This window comes from Neolamprologus multifasciatus, chromosome 11 (assembly GCF_963576455.1).
Source record: "Neolamprologus multifasciatus chromosome 11, fNeoMul1.2, whole genome shotgun sequence".
Taxonomy (NCBI): Eukaryota; Metazoa; Chordata; class Actinopteri; order Cichliformes; family Cichlidae; genus Neolamprologus; species Neolamprologus multifasciatus.
Genome location: NC_140449.1, coordinates 13,367,040 through 13,385,962, shown reverse-complemented (window position 1 = coordinate 13,385,962; position 18,923 = coordinate 13,367,040). Strand labels below are relative to the sequence as shown.

General features: G+C 41.4%; 1 protein-coding gene across 2 annotated transcripts in view; it reads right to left on the bottom strand.

The window, feature by feature from the left end:
- The window catches only part of znf407 (zinc finger protein 407), a 167,195-nt gene that overhangs the window by 25,795 nt on the left and 122,477 nt on the right, over window positions 1-18,923 (bottom strand). Inside the window, exon 10 of one of the 2 annotated variants that reach the window (XR_014876714.1) lies at window positions 8,051-18,915. The exons of the other annotated variant lie outside the window; for it this stretch is intronic. The gene's annotated coding sequence lies outside the window, so the exon portion shown is untranslated. Of the gene's footprint in view, window positions 1-8,050; window positions 18,916-18,923 lie in introns of those variants that run through there. 2 annotated transcript variants of the gene reach the window in all.

Below are 18,923 nucleotides of genomic sequence, written 5' to 3'. Positions count from 1 at the left end.
CTTCAAGACCACAGCCACCTCCCCTTTGCTTTGAGAAGTATTGATTTTTATTTGTACGGTAATGAGAACAATTAGTCTTTTTCCTGCCCTCCTTCATCTATCACCTCCGAGTTCCTGTCGCTCTGCCAACCGGCCGGCCTCTGCCTCTAAACCCAGCTGGAGGTGCGTTCACCGGGCAGAGGACAACGCTGTACCTCTGCATAGGAAATGCAACAAGGAGTAATAATGAAGGACATAGCACTCTTACCATGCTACTGAGGCCTAAAAGTAAACATTTGTATAAAACTAGTTTGAGCTTCGTGAAGTATACATCATGTATCTTTGCCAGGGTATGATTGCCAGGGTCTTTTAAATTATTATGTGTATTTTTTAAAAAAAAAAGGCAAATAAAGTAGCAGTTAAGTTTGCACGCCATTTGAATATGACAATTTAATATTTAAAGGAACAGCTGGGATTAACTCTTAAGCAAGATACAATGTAATGATGACAAAAGTATCTCATAAGAATAAATTCATTATTAATCAGTGTTACAATAAAACAGAAATAAATTGTATCCTATCTATCATATTGGATGTCTTATCTCTAATTTTATTAAAAGGCCTATATCTAGCCCATCTATTCGCCCGACTCTAATTGATGCAGTTAGAAGAAATTACCAAACTCTGAGCCCAGCGTGGCTGGTGTTAACATGTATCATAAAATGTGAAAACATAATAAAACACCTACATCTATCCATTAGGAATGCTTTAATTTCCGCAGTGGCAGGCGAGTGGCAGGCAGGACTGACTGCCTACCAGCAATCAGAGGCTTTAGCCTCTATAAACTGCCTGATCGACAGGGTGATTTGTGACTGACTGACTGAATAAGTGGCTAGCTGCTTTCAACGTGTAGCAGCTTGTGCCTGTATACAAGCGAGTGTGTACATGTGTGTGCATATCGTGACGTCAGGTCCTATTTCAGCCATGGCTGGTGAGGGATGAAGCATCTGAAAGAGTCCATTTCTCTTGCCGCGCTGCCTGAGCCTTACTTACCCTAATGATGTATAATAGCCTGCAACTACACTTAACCTGAGCATTACTGTGGCAAAGACTGAGTGGAAGAGGCACATGCACACACATAAACACACACGCGCGCACATCCACAAACACACACAGAGGTCTAGTTTTTCTCAGAATGCTGTTTACCAAAGTCTGCGAGGGTTTGAAACAACCTGGCACGTTGAGAAATGAAGGACTCGTAAATCGCACTCCATCAAGTCAAATCAAATCTTAAGATGTACATTAACATCGACAGCTGTATCCTCGCTTTCTCTCTGATCCCTCACTCACACTTCACTCTGCTGCTGACTCATTCTGTAGCTATAAGCTAAACGATACAGGCAGTTAGCATGCCGCATCTGTTGTCTCTTAATTAAACTCATTTTCCTGGATGCCTGTGTATGTTCATACATACAATATGGAATCTAGCCCTCTAACCCCTTTAGCATTCATTAGGCAGATGAGAGCTAGCTCGACACTAAAAGTGAATGAATGAATGTATGTGTGTGAGAGTGTGTGTGTGAGTGCGTGCAAGACAGGTTGGAGACAGTGGAGAGACAGTAAATGACAGTGTCACGTGAGGCGGCTACTGTATGAAACCTCAGATCTAATCAATAGGAGTGAGGAGGACGCCAGGCGCCAGCCAGAGGGTCACCACTCATCACTCAGGTCAGTGGTGAACACACCCATGCGTGCACGTACACACGCGTAGACACACGCACGGGGAGGGCATCGCATGGAGCGCATTACTAGATAGGACTATGAGGCAGTAGAAGATGGGTCAGAGAGAGGTTGAAGCACATAGCAACAGAGGGGGAGCAGGATCGATGAGAGAGATTGAAGGAGCTCCGTAATACCAGAGGAGTCACGGATGTCCAGAATACAGCTAAGCAGCGCTAGAGACAGGTCAGGAGGGTTAAAACAGCCTCAGACCGCAGGGAGGAGGCATCGACAGGCCATAAAAGAGGTGAGGGAAGAGCGGAACCGACTGATTTTGACGCTCAATGTGGCTGAATGCGAATCGCGGCCTCTGCAGAGTTCAGACGAGATGATTCTGATCAAAATGTTGCAGCTGTAAAATAGCAGGTTTACTAACACGACAACTACAGCAGGCTTTTAGCAACATCTACAACAGGGGACAGCCTGCTAAGCTGTGGGAGCACGACCAAAAGTGGGGCAGCAGAGGACCACACCAGAATGTGTGTACTTTGTGTGTGTGTGTGTGTGTGTGGGCACACAGTGTGCTCTGCAGTAAAGAGACACCGAGAGACGGACTAGGCACGGTGGCATTTAGCCCTGTTCTATAATGACACTGAAAACTGGGGAGGAGACACAGGCACTGTTATTGAATTATTGAAGGTGCACAGTGAGGTATAAATCTGCCATGGAGATGCCACACTGTTCTAACAAACACACACACACACACTCACAGAGGCTGCAGACACACAGTCAGGCTGGTGTGACGACTGCAAGCTTTGACTTGCTGACCTTGAGGTTGTTAAAACAAGCTCTCCGTCAGCTTTTCTGCAAAATATGTTTACCTCGTAAGAGGGAACGAGAGAGAGAGAGAGAGAGAAGAGGAGAAGGAGAAAGGGAGAGAGTGAAAGTGTGTATGCGCTGTACTGACATTGCCGGAATAAACACAGCTACTCTATCAATTCTTCCGAATTTGTGAGGCAGAATAAAAAACATGAAGACACCACAGAGGCAGACATATAAAGTAACTACTTCTAGTTCTAGGCAAGCTTTGGTCAGCTTTTACTACACAGTGCCACCAAGATTGAGAGAAGAGATTAAGCTCTCAAGACCACAAACAAACATTCCAATCCAGTGAAACCAAAGCACGTACACAGCTGATATATTTATATATATATTTATGTACATATACACACACCTGTAGTGAATGCAGCCTGGAAACCCTACATCAGCCACCAATTACTGATGTTTATCTCTTAAATAAAAAGAGACAGAGTAATGCTACATGCATGAAGACAGCCCTGTATGTGATAATTCCCATTTCTTCCTCCCAGCGGAAAGATTTTTAACGCGAGCACAAACACATTTTTATTCCCATTATTATTTCTTTATCTCTGTACAGATAGTGTTTCACAGCTCAGCTGCTTCCCACCCTGAGCACACAAAACACAGGCTTTCCGAAGAATCGTAGATATGATGCGCTGTACATGTGCACGAAAGAACCATACGACTGCAGAACACTGTAAAATGTTTTTAAATGTGCCTTTACTTTTTGCAATTTGTGCTCACACAAGCATGCTTTTGCATGTATGGGCACGTGTGTCCTACCTGAGCTGTGTAGCCAAGGGGGGCACCTCTTCTTATTAACATCATCAGTCTGCATCATTACTAGGCTGCCTGAGTTGGGCAGCAGGTGCTATGAGAGTGCCAGGGTTACAAACGACCACGGGATTGCTCTCGGAACACACACACACACACGCAGGCTGCAAACCCGCCTTTCAAATCCCCAAAAGGGATGTGGGGTGTCTGTGTCTATCTGTTATCCACTGGGTTAGCACTTGGTGTCTGGCCAGGTTTTCACTGGGGGGGACGGACTCCATCCATTCTCCTGACAACAGACTAGTGATACACAGCGGAGACTGGGAGAAACTCAGCTCACAGCAAGGGAGGGTCCGAAAGTCAAAATAAATATATATGTACACGACTGTGTGCAAGTCAGTGTGCAACAAACTGGAACATAAGAACGTGCACAAGAGACAATGCAAAGACAAAACTAAAGAAAACAAAACGTAGTAAAAACATTTGTACAAGTCAGAGAACTAAGTTAGAGTGATCTTGCTCTTGTGGCTAAAATAAAGGTATCTTTATGAATAACTGCAATGTTGTAGTTTGCTTGTTTACTTACAGGGTGGACTAGTGAGAGTCAGGTTTACCTAAAGGTTTATCCAAACTACAAACAAACATATGTGTTTCTGGCTATGTGACAGTTTTGCTTCAGGAGATTTCTGTTCTGATACCAAATCCTCTGGAGAAACTATGTGGCACCTAACATATTCTTCCCAGAAAACTGTGGGTGTTCTGAGAAGGTCACAACAGAAGGTGGCACAGCGAAATTTATCTGCATGTATTTGTGAAATATTTGGCATTTGAAGCTTGGGGATGCTTGGGCTACTTGGTGAACTATTATAGCTGGTAAGATTAAGGCATACTAGCCAACTAACAAGATGCCGCTTGTTGATTATAATAGTTCATGTGCATTTGTATGTTATTATTTGTCTGTTCTTGTACTGTGCTTCTGCTCATTTGACTGTACATACCTTCTATTAAAAAAACAACAGCAAAAAAGTTTTTCACACGAAAAAAAGTTCAATCAAGTCAACTTGCTAACTGTCTGCAACCTGTCAGTTTCTAGCACTTAGACAGTGAGTTCTCAGTTTATTCTACTGACTACTTTGTACCAATTACCTCATAACGGTCTTAAAAATTTGTTAATTCTCTGACAGGCTTCAAAAAGTAAATGAAACACAGTGCATAACAAATAGTGTCTTCGCTTTTCCAGTTCCTTGAAAATTAGCTGTTGTTTAAATCTGTAGCTTTACAGAGTTCTGAAAAACGAAACAAAGTCAAATCTGGGTAATTTCTGGTTGAATGGCAGCACAGCTGACATGGTATGTATATATCTTTGTCTGTTCTACTTAATGATCCGTCTGTTTAGACTTAACTAAAATACACATGTGGAGAACTTTTATATAGACATACAATTTATTTCCTGTTTGAGTTTGGACTCTTTCATTGTTGTGCCAACTTTCAATATAAGTAGAAAAACCTGAAACCATTTGCTAATAACCATATCAATCTTTTCACTACATTAAATAATGCTCACATTAATGATCATAATTTGATTAATGCATTTCTAGTTCCTACAATCCTTGTGTTGAAGTATCCTTGAGCAACATACTGGACTGAGCTGCCCCCAATACATCCGTCATATAGATGAAAGCACTATATGAATGTGACTGTGTATGATTTTAGGTGAATGACACTTGTAGTAATAAATGCTTTGAGTGCTTAAATTGTGCACTATTTAAGTACCAGTCCATTTACCAATAAAGCAATTTCTCTGTTTTTCCACTAGGGCTGTCAAACAATTCTTCTGCTCACTTAACTTATATTATTTTTCTGTAAAAAGGTCCTAAAAATGCTTAGAAAGGTAATGAGAACATTGGCAAAGTATTACAACATGGACGAGTGAAATGTGTTTTACTTTCATTTTCATATCTGCAACTTGTTTGAAATTATATCTGTATACCATACAAAGTTGATATATATAAAGTAATCCTTTAGCACTAAAACAAACATGTGTAGCATTATATTATATTATGCAGAAATAATACAAATATTTATGTTGATACCTACCGAGGATGGTTGCTTAATGAGTCTTGCTCTAACTTACGATGTGACTGTAAAAAATCTTTCAGTAAGGGTTGGGGTTCAGTGCATTTCAGCTTACATAAAAGCATCAGACGGCAACGTCGATTTGTATCAAGTTTTAGAAATCATAATAGAGTAAAATAGATACAATTACCTATGTGAACACACAGTGGTGCACACTCACCAACTCAGATGTAACAAAACAAACACATGGACATTCCCTAAATGTGAGCATGGTCAATAGACAAGAGTTTGCATATCGACAGATGGATATCTATACCAATAAAGTTAATGCTGATAAAATGCTCCATGTTATTGTGGCGCGTAACCAGAGAATGATCATAAAAGCTATAAGAATGGGAAGTGGCCTGTTTCTCAGGCGCCTCTATGGCACCACCCATGACACCAAAGATGTGTCAAAGACAACAGACACTGAATACAGTGCTGCAGTGCTCTACCCTACCAACTATTATGGATTAGGCAGCCAGCATGTGTTCTATTAAGATGTACACATTGATCTGGCATTGACAAACCATTTCATATTAGCCATGGTTTGCTCTTTAAGGCATCAAGGGCAATCAGATACACTGTACAGCATCGGGCTAAATTTAACCTCCTATCAATCCAAATGTGATACACTCAAAGTCATCCTGCTTTAATCACTCACGAGGGTCACTTTCAACTAAATCTCAAACTCTGAATTAATTGAAAAGGAAAAATAAAATCCAACTTATTTTGATTATTTAATAACAGGATTGAAATTAGATTAACAGGCTGAGGTGGAAAAATCAGTTTTCTTGATTGTACAATTTACTGCTAAATTCCTTAACCATGAGTGGAGATAGGTATATGTCTGTGAATAAATCAGGTTTTGAACAATGTTGATTCAAGTACAATTCAATAAAAAAGGAGAATGGGGACTGGCTGGGGGTGGACCAAACAAAATGATAAATAAATAACAGAGTCACAACAGGACAAAAATTGTATTTGGTTCTCTAATATAGAAGCTGCAGCAGAAATTAATGTCCCTGGTTAGTTAGTTCTGTTAATTGGGCGTGCAAAATTAAAATGTTAACATCACTGCTAGCTGGAAATGCAGAGAAGGCCCCTCCAGCTCTATTTGACCTAACAGAGCGTGTTTCTTCCCCTTCCTTCTCTTCCTGCTTCAAGTGTCTCCAAAACTAATAAAAAAACCCTCACAAATCCCCCCATGAAGCCCCCCATATGAACTGTCACATTAATAACACTGCACTCGTATTCAAATTTTCTGTCGAAAAGCTAAAGAAAGATTGAATGCCCTGCCGTCGCGCGGCCAAAGATTGAAGACGTGTCTCATTGACATTGTTAAAAGTTTATGAAAATATATGAATTCTCAAACGTGGCAGGCCGCCGTGCAGCTCCACTCCCAACACTTCTGTTAGAGACCGCGGCTTTTAATCAAAATGATTGAATACCACAAGTTTGGATTCAGGGATTCTAATAGAGGACGGATAAAGTGTCACGGTCCAGAACTAGAAAAACCACACGGGATCACACATGCATGCATAAAAACCTTTCTACAATTTTTTTTCTTTTCTTTTTTTTTGATAACATATTCCTCACTAGTAGGTATCTTGTTTTCCTCTGTTACTGAGTGCTTGTGTATTTGCTGTGTGTGCTGACTGCTATGGACAGAGGGTGAGTTTAGTCTTTTGGCTGATATGAAGCTGTATCTGGGGGAAAGAGACATATGGCATCAACATGTACACATACATACTCATACACTTACACACTCATGCACAGACACATGCACATAAAGTGAGCTGAATGTAGAGTAACAGCTGCTGCAAATGTCACGTGTGAAGACTAGCAGAATGACAAGAAGCTGTGTCTTTATGTGTCTGTGTGGTCTGTCGCAGTGTTGCACTGGGAGCACAGGACTTAGGTAGAAATGCTCCAAAGGACCGCACTTTGCATATCAGACTAAGCTACCACACTTTTATATGCAACTGTATAACTATTTTTATTCCCACATTTTTGCAATTTTGACATCCCCTGTGGGTAAGTATGCATTCATACATAAAAAATAACTATACCTAAACAAAAGTAGGTATTCAATGAAAAGGAAAAAATGATCTTTTTATTGGATTGAATTATACTCGGGACACATGAGTCTAAAGCTGTGTCCACAATCTTTGCTCATCATCGGATAACGCTTGAACTTTTTTTTACTTTCCAGCCATATGTCAGTCACTGGTATCCTACACGCTCATTGGTAGTCACTTCAGTCAATCCCCTTGAAGTTGAGAAAAGCTCAACTGAATACAAGCGCGCTCATGCTCACAGGGTGCTCACAGATACAAACTACACCCTTTTTGGCTGCTACCTCAAAGCACACTATGCGCCGTCGATCTTACATGCTGCACAATAATATCCAATATTTAGTATTTACTGTTATATACACATAGATTAGCGCAATGATGTTGTTTATTATATTGCTCTCTTTTTTGCTAGTTTTCTCTTCTTTTTTCTCTGTCAACAGGTGATCCAGGTGATTGATATATATATGTATTTTTTAATCCCCCACCTCTTTTTTTGTGCCCTTTATCACCATTCCTCTTCCCCGCTGTTTTTCTTTCCCTCCCTCTCTTTCTTTCTCCCTTTCCCTTCCCCCAGTCATGTCTGTCCCGTATGTAACAACTGAAAATAAAATCAAATAAACAATAAAAACAAAGGTCAATCAAATGGACCGATACGGCAAGGCCGGGATGGTCCATTTGGTAAAGTTAATCCGTTGGGCATCATTCTTGGCCTTTAGACAATAGTTCTGATGGCAAACGAATCAAACGGGACAGGTGAAAAAAAAAGAAAGAGAAAAACTCAATGGTGTTTGGACCATCCATTTTTCTTTTCACTCACTGTTGTGGCTTCCTGTGGTCTCTGGTTGCCATGTGGCTGCCAATAACTTCCTGTGTGGACACAGCTAAACTACCTAGTATCTGCACAGCAAATGCCCATATCTTTAGGTAGTGATGTTTGCATTTATTTATTTTATGCTCCAGCATAGCTAGCCAAAGACAGACAGGACTTGTTTTGCCTAAGTACCTGCATGTTGCCTCAGATTGCTAGAGGCACAGTGAAATTAGCATTATACCCTAACGAAAATATCAGTGAACTGTCTTTTGGACATTTAGTTAACATATTCTGTTTACTGCTCTCTATTGCTGCACCATCATCTTTATGTATAATAGATTGAGAGATAGGCAGTGTAGGTAGAAAAAGCTTTAGATTGTTTGTTATGTTCTACATAATTAATGTAAATTAGAGTCAGTTACACATTGCCTTTTGCACCCTGATAAACAGGTATTAATTGTATAGCAGTGTTTATTTTACACTGACGGTAATAATTGTCTAAAAAAACCACAATGAGCAATCACTTGTCTCATCTGATTTATATTTGACTGCATTTGAATTCAATTTACCTGACCTACTTTAAGCAAACGATCTGGCATTCTTCAACAGCAGTGAGATATACTTGATCTGATATGCCTGTTTTTGTCTACAGTAAACAACAGCTGTTGAAATCAATGGCTAAGTATAGAATTGGGTCTAATGTTGTATTAGCATAATTGCTGTTGATTTGAACCTCTCCTGCATGGTCAAGTGGTTGGGTAAAAAACCGTGATCAGCATCTTGGCTGAGGGGCATGTGTGTACTGTATACATACACGTGCGCTCTCATACTGCTACAACAGCCAGGTGTTTTTTTCCCTACACACTGCAGGCGGCTGCTCAAACAAAGGGCTTTTAGCGACAACTTATCAATCTCTGCTGTGTTACAACTAGCAGCTGGGTGGATGGCAGGTTGCGACACACACAGCCGTTTCCATACATTTGCACATAATACAAGGGAACAAAGATGGGTACAGAAGCTGAAGAGTAGCTAGAAACAAAATGAGGTGAATGAGGACAGACTACTGGGAAGTAACACTGAATTCACAGGAGAGCTTAAAACAGGATTCCCTCTATGACACTGATATTATTTAATATTCAAAGATCAAACAACCCTCACAGCACCATGGTTATATTGAAGAAAAAGCAAGATAATCCACAGAAAGCATTGTTTGTTCTGCATTCATTTTGTTTTGTGTTTTAAATCCAGTGAATCTCTTCCTTCAAAATGGTGATGCAAAGCCTGATGCTGAAGGTTTTTTCAGTGTTTAGTTAAGCTCAAGCAAAGATGACAAGCAAGTCTTTGGTCAGCAAGACGTATCTACAGGAAATACAAACTGTAACAAAGTTAATGCTACAGTCACACTGGAGAAAACAGTGGTTGGAGATGGTGGTGTGACCACCACCAACTTGCAATCTTAATGCCTTTGAAATACTTGCTTGCATTGAACACAGGTACCAGGACTGTGGCCACTCACAGTCAGATTTCGCCATCAAAATGACTTTACTGCATCAAGATGCCAATAAAAGGCCAATAAGGTAAAGTCAGTCTTATCAGTTCTATCAGTGTACGAGGTGAATGGGGCCAAATTGCCGATTACATGCTATCGGTTTGTGATATTGTATCAATTAACTTAGTTGCAAATCTGCTGCCATCTACATACACACATTATACAGATTATACACTGTACAGAAATTTACACTAACTACTTACATTCATAGTCCTGCCAGAACCACAAAGAGCAGTAATTCCTCTAACAACAGTGATGTAGTTGCTGCAGAGCAAGATGGGACTGCAAAATGACAAACTTGGCAACCTCACTTTTATATACAAATATGACAACAATACAACCAGCTTGTTTAGAGACAGATGCAACTGCCTTATGAAAAGTAGTTGCCCAGGGGTTGAAGGTGTCTCATGCACAACCTGTGGGCGACCAATTGCTCACTGCAACTATTTGTAATCGGTCACCAAATGTGAAAAAAACTGAGAAACTACTTATTCTATTTGAAGGAGAATGTCATCCAGTGTTTATTCATTTGAGTGAGCCATAACAGTTGCTTGCAGTGTACTCTTACCCAGTCCACTGGCTGAAAGCCTACTCGGGACTTTATACTATGTATGGGTCTCATGAAACCTACTGTGGTGGAGACTATCACCAAAGGGCACCAGTGCTGTTGGTCGATTGACGTGGACTTCACAGTCAAAAACATCACTTAGCCTAAGCACTATGTATTTATTTCAGTGTCTTTCAATTTAGAGAGCAAATTAAGGAAAACCTACTCATAGAAGAGATTTTTTTTGTTAGTTTAATAGTGTTTAATACGTTGAATAAATTCACATTACTTCTAATTCAATGAATAACCATTTTAAATCACAATCTCAGAACAGACTAAAATAACAGTTGAGCAGCTCTATCTACTGTGGGGCTCACACTTAACTCTGTTTCTCCGAGAACAAAAACTGCAATTCAAGTAAAAGATATAAACCCACTAAGATGGTTTGGACCTGGGTTAGAGTGCACATCTATGTTACATGTTTGCCCTTAGATGGCATATAGTGATCCTGAACCTTTGTGCCATGCAAAAACAGGACACTCGTTCTCATAGGACATGAATATTGTAGCAACCCTTGAGTAGGAAGGAAGGAGAAAACAATTAAAATCCACCAATGGTCACCATGGGAAGCTTTAAGTACATCAATGATGAGTGTGGTTCAGCCGTAAATCCTGCCAGTGACAGGTAAGGTAGAGATTGAGGCCCGCCCAGTGAATGATGGGGTGAGTTGCAGTCAAATCCATCTACATTAAAAGCTTCAGGCCTTGTCGTTTTTCCTCCTTGGCTCTCTGAAGAGGCTCAGGAGTCACAGCTATCACTCTTTTCCTAAACCTCATACCTACAGCCCCCCGGATTCGCCCTTTCATTATCTCTGCAGCAAAAACAGAGAGAAAAGGGAGGAGAGGAAAAAAAAGAAGAGGAGAGTGGAGAGGTCTGAAGAGGTTTTCAAATCCAGTGAAGCCTGTCACATTACAAAAACATGTCGCTTTAAACTAAATGTGAAATATCAGTAATTGAAGCCATAAATCCACTGTTGTGTTTCCCCTCACCTCCTCCCCATCCTCTTTCTCTGTCTTTCTCCTTCTCTCTACCACCCCTTCCTTGCTCACTCTCTCTCTCTCTCTCTTTTCTGTTTTTTTTTTTTTTTTGTGAGTGCTTTTGATGAGCGGTAAATTGGAAATTATTTTGTGTTGTAATGCCGCCCTGAAACGTCTTCCCATTACCATGCGTCAGTCAGCACTGACAGTGAAATTACTCAACTGTCAATCTGGCTATCAAAAGAGGTGGGTGGGGGTTGTTCGTGGATGTGGGCGACGGAGGAGACGGGAGTGGGGTGTGTACTAGGCGTTAGAGATTGATCAATAAGGAGAGGATGATAGAGGAATGTGAATGGGTAGAGAGTGGGGGGCAGAGGGGGCAGCTGAGGAGGGTGTTCGGCCTATCATAATATTTCTGTTGTGATTGAATAAATGAACAAAGGTGTTGTGGAATTTAGCTGTCACTGTTGCCCTCCTCTGGATTCTTCTTATTGCTGTGGATGTGTGTGTGTGTGTGTACGCCTGGTGTGGGTGCCATTACTAGTACAGGCACCAGCTTGCGAGGGCAGCAGCAAATTAACCATAATTGCAGATAAGGGACAATAGTAGCAAGAAATGTATAGAATCAAGTAAATGGAATAATTCCTTTGCATTGCAATAATTTATGGTCTGACCATAGTTCTTAAATCCTAGCTTAGATTTTCTACTACTACCACATCCCACAATGCATTGAGTATTTGTTTGTGTCCCAGAGGGCACAGCTGGGTTGTTTTGTGTACATTTCTCGTGATATAGCTGGGGAATAACAAGCTGGATAAAGCATTACCTCCAACCGGTGATCATTATAAAGCGGGTATCCACCAATAAAATCCATATTTGTTAGCTTTTCTGTTTTATGGCTCTTGACTCTTGCTGAAATACTCTTTGAGCTACTCTACTTTGAGGAAAAAGCAGAGCAGGTTTCAATTCAAAGCTCTGGCCTCACCTGCATCCTTGAACGCTATACAATAGTTCCTGAACATTCTGCTATTATTATTAGTGCTGCAGTATGTGTGTTGTTGTGATGTGTGTCTGTAATGACTGGTGTGTTGAGAGGTTCCATGGTGTATAGGCGGAGAGAGAGAGGAGAGTGAGAACTCCTTTATTGCTCAATGCTAAATTAATTGCACCAATTATTCACAGAGAGAGTTGTCTAGTGGCGGCCTTTGGGGGGCGAGGCCCTGACCGCTCTCCCTCATTTTTAATTGGCTGTCCTGTTGAATAATTGATTGGAGCAAATGTGAAATGGATGGGAAGGTCCAAGTGTCTTTCATCACAACAGGCCGGCTGCTCTGACAGCCGGCCACAAACAAACTCTGCTGCTGTATGCAATAAACAAACCGCACTCTGTTGTATTCGGCGTGGCCACTGCAGAGGGGTTAGAATAGCAGATATGATTCCTGTACAGGACACTGCCCTCTGAAACCCTGACAAGGTCCACAACACAAGTAAAACTGATACTGGCCTTAAAGGAATCAAGCAGGGGGGATGTGTGAGTGAGCCATTTATAACATGGTAAACGGCAAGCTCAGCTAAAGTCTGCTAATATAATTTGAACCAGTAACTGAATACTGAACTCTATTAATGTTAGTGACTTAGTGAAGAAGGAGCATTTCAGGTAAAGTACTTAGTAGTACTGCTAAAGACTCGGAATCATTACTAGTACTCTGATTTACATGCTGCATGAAAGAAGAAAGACACTGCTCCTCCAGCCAAACTTCCCTTAAAGAAAAAGTAAAGTGCATTGCAGATTTCGCAATCATTCAATCCACACACGCTGTTTCTTTTTCTATGGGCAACTATTGGAGAAGGAGTGGCTGAGCACTAAAAATCATTAAGTTAACTTCACAAATCCCCAAAAATGACATTCAGCCAGATATTATTATTATGATTTTTGGTGCTATTAAAATGTCTTACAGCAATAAAAATCATCTTTACAGCCTTGTACAAACAAACAGTTTTTGTTTCTATAGATAGTTTTCTCCTTCCTATAAGCCGCACAATGTTTATTTTATAACTCACCCATGTGGATTTTGGTAAGACCTAAAGTTAAGGGCAGTGGCCCTTTATATGGCAGGTGTGCCAACACAAACTGCAGTAGCTGGATTGCTGTCTACTAGGTCTCACCTCCACAGAGCAACTTGTAAGCAGCCGAAATGCTTTTTCATATAGTCTATGGTTTAAGTCAACTCAATCAACGCAAATTTTACTTCAAAAGCAAAATTAAATGCACCAGGCTTGCGGCGCTTGTTCGCCTGTCTCATGTACAGGCGAACACATCATACGTGTCACATATGATGTGACATACGTATCACATCATACGTGTGATAGTAAACTATCATACTATCACACGTATGATAGTTTATCATATTTTGGTCTACGTTATATCGCTGCATAGAAACTGATGGCAAAAACATCTGTTCATAAAGACAAAGGAATCGATTACAGGCACTATTAGTGTCATAGTTCGATGAACACTTATTTACAGATATGCATGGCAGCACATTCCAGTGACCCCAAAGCTCCAGTACACTAAATATTGTTCAGCAAAATTTATTTGCATACAACGTACATGTAACACACACATAATGTAACATAAATGTAACCCACATGTTATGTTACGTACAGTCTACAGGTTGGTTTTGAGATCAGCTATTACACATTATATCAATTTGAGTTTTATAAATAAATAAAGCTACGCAGATGTTGATAATCCTGGCACTCTGGTTTGTATAGTAAGTTTCATCCAGATTGATTCAAATGTCTAGGAGGAGTTAGGGAACAGACCTACCCATAGAGTGAGGTCACTGCATACTCTGGATATTAAGTTGTGCTTTAAATGAGGCACCCACACCAGTTTTCCAAATATTAATAGTGAATTTTGGAATAAAACGTGATTGTACAGACAATCACAACAAAAAAGACATGAGTGCCTATTATACATTTATACATCTGTCAATTATCTTCTACATCTACAAATCCTTGATTTTCTCTTACACACACACACACACAAACACACACACACACAAACACACACACATAGATTCCCAACTGGAGCCTTTTTCTCTACACACCTACACACACACACACACCCCTCAGTAATCAAAGGCTATTAACTCCCGGTGCTTTCGCAACAAAACAGATGTAAGATTCATGAGTCTCTGCCCGTGACTGTTGTCTTTGCCACAGGCTAGTAAAGAAACAATTAGTGCAGAGCTGGCCTCACTGTCCGCCACAATCAATAGTCCCTGATGGTCTTCTAAGCCTATTGACCGAGGCCTGTTCCTCTCCCTGACCCCCAGTCTGTAGTAGCCGACAGCAGCTTCATTCCACCGATCTGAACCTTGGGAGGGGGTTACCGGGTTAAACAAGGCCTGTTTCATGCAAACAAGCATTTCTTGATACCAACTACATTTGTATGCATGGGATGTAGTAAAGGGTTAACCTGTTAAATAGCTTACTAGCTTCACAAAGACCTAAAACCCCCCAGACCAAAATATTATCAGCCATACATACAAGGTTTGTATGTTGTTTAAGAAAAAAATGCCAAAAATGATCAGAAGCTGTCCACAGGTAAGAAAAGTGGCAACACAATTTTTCATCTGTTATTTAAAAGGAAAACTCTTGGATGAAATTTGCAACAAATATACAATTCGGAATACCAAAACAGTTATTGTTTCTAAAACCAAACAAACTGTATTCAAAACACCTCAGAGGTCCACCCTCACCTGTGTTTGTGAGTCTGTGCGTGTATTTGTGTGGCTTATGCCAGTCGACTTACACACAGCATCTTGTACCAATCATCTCACTTAACAGCAGCCTTAGTGGCACCGAGGCAATCTGCTGATGTTACAGTAATTGTCTGAGTTTATGTTTGCGTCCTGACAAAAACCTCCTCCTTCCTCGCATGTAACAACATCTGGACCGGTCCTACTCACTGCTCCCCAGCCTGCTGTGACGAGCTTCTTCAACACTCTTCCTGCTATGGAGGGGGAGCAGGAAGGCAACAAAGACGGGAGGGAGGGAAAGGTTGAAGCGAAGCAGATGTAAGGATGAAGGGGTGGGCAGCGGAGAACAGGTGTCACTCCCACTGACTGGCTTCCTCTGTGCCCCCCACCCTGACCGCCCGCCCCACCTGCACACCCACGCAGGTATCGGGGGTAACAGCGGTTAGGAGAGGACCCATTTCTCACTCATTCCTCTCCCCACGCCTACCTTCCTCCTCTTCCTCAGATGGCATTCTAGCCTCAGCTCAATCTGGCTGCTGGGCCCACAGACTGACATGCAAGCACACACATGCTCATTAGCACACAAAAATGCCAGGACTTATTCATAAGTGCGGCAACATGAGAATACATGGGCAGGAGGAAAACTCTGGCCTGCTCAAGTATTTTTTTTTTAGACACTTTTGAACCTTAACCTTTAAAATTTTTACAATATTCACTATGTACTGTATTTTATTTGCTTTACTTGTGCTGCCTGCACACCAGATCTTGTTTTGTGAAACACTCTTAGATTTCCAGTCGCAGGTTTAACAAATGTCAGCTTATTTAAACTGCTGTATTTTACTTTTCTCATAACTATGCAACAACTTAAGGTGAAGAATTTAAAAAGAACAGATAAAACGCTGTTGGATCAAAGGAGAAACGATGTGATTTAGAAGAAATATAATTGTGTTATGAAGCAGCGACACACACATGACCACTTTCAAAGGCTCACTTGGTTACAGCAGCCAAACAAAGAGAGACAAATTAATTTCACAGTATACTGATGTCCAAAATGATGAAATGGTAAAAATCTTTATGGGGAACAAAAGAGGCTGTCTGTTACAGCCGCTCCCTGTATCTGTCTATACATCTGTCTGTGTCCAATCATCACAGGCCCTCCAGCTTTCACGACCCCGGCCATTTTTACACCAACGGCGTTACAGGACAGTGTGGAGGGGAGGGGTTGGAGAGAGGTGCAGGTGTGTCTATAAAGAACCCCCCTCCATCTCCACCTCCCTCCCTCCCTCCGTTGCTGTGGCGAGGAGGGCAGTAATTACTCTGGTGTCAGCGTTGCCGGGTGCGACTCCTCCCCCGGCAAGAGGCGGCGGGCATCCATAACCCATCGTCCTGCCATGGGGTAAACGCCGGGCCATCCATCACGCACCCACTTGACAAATACCTTCCATAATAGAAGTTTATTTTTATGGGAGGCTGAATCAAGGACTTTCCCATGCATACAAAAACGTGTCAGAATTATTTATGGCTTGTGCTGAGACGCACAATATGTCATATCAAAGTCCCATCCCGCTTGCCGGCGCTGCTGGAAGCTGCCGGCGCTTGGCCTGTCGATATCTCCGCTCGCTATCAATAATGTGGAACACCACCGCGATAAGCCTTAGGATTCGGAGGTCATACTTGACACACACAAATGCAAACATTATGGGAGTTGACACACACACACACACACACACACACACACACACACACACACACACACAAGCATCACTTGCATATTGTTTTAAAAAAGACACTCACACGATGACAGACCTTTTGTGGGCTTAAACACACACACACACACACACACACACACATAATGGAGGGAAATATTGAAAGAAGAGAAGACAAAGAAAATAAAATTTAAAAAAAACACATTTTGGGCAATAAATTGCAAAAATATAAACTCGAGTTTAGTTTCTTAAACCTGCCTACCTTGAATCATCAAGAATAACACAATTACACAAACAAAGGCTCAGCTTGACCTGCTGTGTGGCGGGCAGGACCGTCATTCAAACTTACAGGTTAGATGTAAACAAAACAGTGCGGAAAGGATGAAGCTGGGCCATTTGCTATGTTTTTCGTGTACGTCTGTTAAGTGTGTACGTAGGTCCAGACGTGATAGAATAATCCCCAATAGCGAGGAAAACATAACAACTTAAAGGAAATCCCTACACTGCGGCAAGCAAATCTGAGAGCTGTCAATCACTGTGAGTGGCAACCTCTTTTGCCCAGAGAAACAGCAATAAATTGGGTTTCCTGATAAGGCCTCGGCAACGTCTGACCAAAAAAAACGAGAAAAAAGAAAAAATGAGCTGCTTTTTCCGTAGGCCACTTGAGTGCTGTCAGTCAACATGATTGGCAGGCTCACATGTCGCCAGTGGAAAGAGCAATGAAGGGAAAAAAATAGATTAATGTACAGAGAGAGGAGAGAGTGCGTGAAGAAGAGGGAGGGGAAAAAAGACAGCATTAAGCCCGGCTAGGAGAAAATGAATAAACATGATAAATATGATAATTGAAATGATGAGATTTTGGTACTTGGTATTTGATTCCGCTGGGTGCCCAAAGGGATTAGCCCTTCATTCGCTCAGTCATTTTCAGCCTTCCTGTCTCCTTCACACACACACTCACACACACACGCACATAAACACCCAGTGCCCACACAAAATACTTACTTTAACAAAAAGATCTAATTCTACTAGGTGGGTTGTTGTATGTGTAAAACTCTGAGGCAGCAGATGGTGATAAACCTAAAAGTAGCCATACACAAACCCACCAGTAAAGTTAAAAAAAAAAACAACAACAAAAAAAAAACCAGCAGCAGTAGCAGCGGAAGAACTTTGTCCTGTGAAGACAGAAGATGTATGGCTCAGGGGAGATAGTGGCAACAGTAAATGATTACCTTTTTACAAACTGGGCCTTTGTAATAAAATGCGTAGGGGGGAGTATTATCAATTCAGCAGCCCGGTAAAGATAGCATTTTTGAAGCCACGGCAAGGCTGATCACTATCTAGAGAAGAGCCCGAATCTGTATTCCTCACTGCGAGTCCAGGAGGGAGAGGGGTCTAAGACCTGTTCGTGTGCGTCTGTGTGTGCGTGTTTGTGCATGTAAAAGAAAATGTTTGTGTGTGTTTCACTGAGAGAGACATCCGTTAAGGCCCCTCATGCCTGCAGGCCCAGCCGTGACAGAACCAAGATCTATTTTCTTACACCCACAAACAGAAAGACATGCAGGAGTCTGTGTACATACGCACACAAGCACACAAACACACACACACAACCCCACAAAACCATATATGTACACATAAAAATCTGTTATACGTGCAAACATACACACTTGGTCCTTGGGGCGAACTATAAGATTGGAGATGAAGTTCTCTGTGAAACTGTGTGAGTGTCTGTGTGAGTCAAGCTAAGATTCTCTGTTAGATGTCTGATTCTGGAGAAAGACACTGACAGATGACATGTACACAAAAAACAAAACAAAACAGAAAAACCTTACACACTCTCTCAAACAACACACTTGTCTGATAGCAGTCAAACAGAGTAGAGACAATACAAAAGAGACAACAGACAGACCGGCAAACAGATAGAGAGGCAGATAGCAGCGAAGAGCTCAGCTGCTGGCCCAGAGTCACATCACTCACTCAGCGC